The sequence below is a fragment of the Leptonychotes weddellii genome, chromosome 4 (genome assembly GCF_054177405.1).
Source record: "Leptonychotes weddellii isolate Sample4059 chromosome 4, ASM5417740v2, whole genome shotgun sequence".
Classification (NCBI taxonomy): domain Eukaryota; kingdom Metazoa; phylum Chordata; class Mammalia; order Carnivora; family Phocidae; genus Leptonychotes; species Leptonychotes weddellii.
Window position 1 is genome coordinate 96,316,067 of NC_138372.1, and position 4,233 is coordinate 96,320,299.

The window sequence follows — 4,233 nt, forward strand, 5'->3', positions numbered from 1 at the left end:
TCAGGCACACATAAACCCCTATACAACAGGAGCATTACAAACATGACTTGGGGGATTCAGGCATACTTTCTAACACTACACTTATCCAGGGAGAAACAGAGGGCAGTCTCCATTCCTCTGCCCTCCCTAAATTCACCTGCTCATATATAGGCAACCCAGTGACCAGCACAGCAGGGTGGCTGATTTAACAATTAACTCATCCAACAAAACACTTCTCAATAAGCTCCAGATATACTGAAAATGCTTCTAATGAAAGGCAAAGCCTTCCATTCTCCATTAATAAAGAATATCTAAAAACACATGCCCTTAGGGAAAGTAACCCCCCTACACACATCTCTGCTCACAAAGTGTAAATTACTCATGCATCTTTTCCAGGGTGAGATGTCCTGATGTGGGAAAATGGTACCTGAGCAGGAAGCCAGCATTATCAAAGGCAAATACACTTACTTCAGACCCTCAGTTCTTCACACAAACTTCACAGATATTCTTCTTATGTCCTGTAAAAGTCTACCAGACTTTTCTCCTCAGGTTTATGTACCACTCTTCCTCTGCTTGCAATTCCCCCCTCCCTCACTATGCCTCACCCTTGTGAATCTGGGCATCCCCTGAGACACATCCCTACCCCAATCCCAGGACCCAATCACAAGACTCACCCTCCTCACAGCAGGCAGACATTCAGGCTGAAGCATCTGGACAGAGGACTGTCTTTATATAAAGGGTTCTGGGTCTGGCTTACACAATGAGACAGCTGGTTGGCATCTGCATGGTTCATCACCCAGGTTGGCATTCCAGCAGCCAGTCCCCTCCCTGTATGTCTGTGCTTGAAGTCACCTACAGAATGTAGGAGTGTCTCACGTCAATGTCAAAGCTTCTGGACCATGAAGGAGCAGATTCTTGTTTTCTTCCTCCTTCTTCACCCTATTGGTTTCTTCTCCATCCTTAGGAGACCTGGTGGTGGGGATAATGAGGGGTAGCAAAGGTATCATCTGTCCCAAAAGATGATTCCAGGCCCCTGACTTCCTCCTTGTGTCAGGTTCTCATCAGATAAATATAAAAGAGGAAAAATTCCCTAACTTGAAGCAATTAAAGTCACCTGAAAGATGCAACACTACAGAATGAAGAGAACATGGTCAGACCTGAAGCTAACATCACAGGTTGGCTACTTATGGCTGGGTGATCTTTAAAATCAACCTGAATATTAATATACTCAACTGAAAAATGAAGATAATTAAATCTTTCCAGAGTTGTTGTGTGGGTTAAGGCAATTATTTTATGCAAAAGCATCCAGCCAAGAATGATACTCAAAATCTAACATCCACTCAGAGTAAATGCTGACCATAAGCAACAAGGCACAGCATTTACTCCTACTCCTGAGCTGAGCAGCCTGGTGGCTTTACAGCAGGTACTCAGCTAATGCTATGGAGTAGTCCTTGAAGACAGCATAATGTAGGACAAAAGTACTAACCTGGCATCCTGTGAGCCAGATACAGTCAGGATGAGACATCTTTTTATTTTTTGCCTACATAATTTTTGTTTATATAATTTAGTAAGTAATTATAAATATTTAGAAATAGAGAAATTATACTTAAGATTCTAGACATCCAGCTTTTCCGCTAATATCAAAAGATATGTCATAGGTGAGCCTAATTTCCATAAACCCAATAATTAATAGTGCCCCTCTTAGGGCATATATTTTTATGTTCTACATCTACTTCCATGTTCTACAATTCTCCATCATTCTATTATATATCTGCGATGCAATGCAAAGTATAGTTTCTTTTTATTATTTTACTTATGCTCTTGTTTTTCTTTGGTGAGATTAAAGGAAAGTAGAATAATCCTTCTACCTGGATCATTTCACTTTTTTATGTAACCTTCCAACCTCTCTAGGCATTAAAGATTCTGACCAAGCTTATGAACACAGACTTTAGACAGATTTGGGATTGAATCTGAACTCTAGTACTTGTTAATGGGTGAAAGCTACTTAACCTCCATAAGCCTCAGATTGCTTATCTATAAAATGGAAACAAGAAGAAGACGGTGAAGAGGAGGAAAAAGAAATAAGAAGAGAAATAAAGAAGAGGAAGAAGAATTGGAAAAGCCATAGGATTATCATGTGACTTAAATGAGACAGCTGATCTAAAGTAGTTAGCACTCAGTTACCCAATTAGCTCTCTGGGCTTTAGTTTCCTAATATGAAGATGGGAGTAAAAATGCCTCACTAGGTTCTCATGAAGATAAAATCAGATAATGGGTATGAAAGTGCTTTGTGACCTACAGTGCACATACCAGTCCCTCCTATGGAGAAGTCTCTGCCCAGGTCCACCTGACTTCAGAGTCCAAGTTCTGGGTCCCAACACTCATTCCAAAGGGGGTCTCCAGATATCATTTCAAACTTGTGTATGATCATAGACTTTCAGAAGGTCAAAGCAACAAGGGTCCCCAGAAATTTTCCAGTCCCACCCTGTCATTCTACAGCTGAGGACTCCAAAGCCCAGAAAGATGAACCTCTCTGGGGCTTAAAGCTAATGGCTTTCTTGGAGAGATAAGACTCCAGGTAGCTCTAGTCCCAGATCAGGACTCTTTTCACTACAACAGAGAAAGTAGTTCTCTGATCACACAATTTGGCCAAGGTGCTCTGAACTTGTATAGCCCTGGGCTTGATATTGGCCTAGAAGGTATTCAGGAAATCAGTGAAGAAGAAAAACTGAAAACATAGACCAGCTGGCCTCACCAGAATGTGAATTATTGAATCCCAGAGTCTCCCTCACTCATCTCTTGATAGGATGTACACTTTCTGAAGGGAATATTTCTATCTTTTTCATCTTTGTATCTCTAGATTCCTGAATTAATATCAGAGTGTTCATGGATGGGTAGAGAGATGAATGGAAGAATGGCATGAAATTGGGCTTGTTTCACGCATCTTAAACCACTGGAGAATGAATTGATATTATCCAATCCAAAGACCAAAGAGCACTGTGACCCTTGTTACTTCCTGCTTCCTGCTTTTTTTCAGAGAGAGGGGGGAGGAGAGTCATGGAGGAGGATCCTGTGGGTAAGTCTTGCAAATGACCAGGAGGTCAGGTGTTAGTTTTCAACAATATCTATAGATAGATGGGGCTCTTTAGAAATATACATGGCTAGATATAAACCTAGGAACAGGTGATAACAATGTAGTGATTTATAAAATTGATATAAAGATATCAAAAGAAAGCTGAGTAGATATCTACAAAAATGATAAAAAGAGAGGTAGATATAATGAAATACAGAGCAAAAGATAGAGATGAGTTAGAGATTAAAAATATACAGAAGTATAAATTGTACAAGCTGGGAGTGAAATAGGTCATGTGAAAGAGACACAGAGGCACAGGGATAGCAGCATATATGGATGCATTAATTTAAAAAGATGGAGGCAACTCAAAAGGCATGCATAAATCCAGAGATAACTGACTGAGCACTTGCTATATAACTGTCACTTGGCTAAGAATTTGACATATATTAACTCTCTTCATCTTTAAAATAGCCCTGGTGATGATAAAATAATTATCATTATTTTATAGCTGAGAAAATCAAAGTTCAAAGTAGTAGTAAATTTTTGGTGGTCACAAGCTTGGAAATGGCAGAACCAGGACTCAAAGCCAAGTTATCTAGAGATAGAGGCTCAGGAAGTAGATATACAATGAGACAAAGTTACCTTGAGTTACAGATACATAGAGAGGCACTCTATGTTTTGTTGTACTATGAGACCCTTTTTAGGAGTTATGGTCCTTTGGGGCCCAGGCTTGCTGAACCTTAACAGAATTCACTGGTGTGTTAGGATGAGTTGATCCTAAGAGCTAGAATACATACTTATCCTCGCTTTTCAAAGATGTATGTTTTTAAACTGATTTGATAAAACTTCTCCCTTTGTATTATTCACATTCTTCTTTTCATTTAAGTCCCCTCCTATCACTATAATACTGGAGGTGCAGGGATTCACCCCTGAAATGGAGGTGATATTTGTCATCTCAGATACCTTTCAATCTTTCCATATAAATTATCAGTATCTTATGACCTCTACCCTTAAGAATTGGAGTAATCAGGCAAGATGGCGGAGGAGTAGGAGACCTGGATTTCGTCTCCTCTCAGGAATTCAGCTGGATAGGGATCAAACCATTCTGAACACCTACAAACCCAACAGGAGATCGAAGAAAGGAACAGCAACAACTCTCTGAACAGAAAAGCGACCACTTT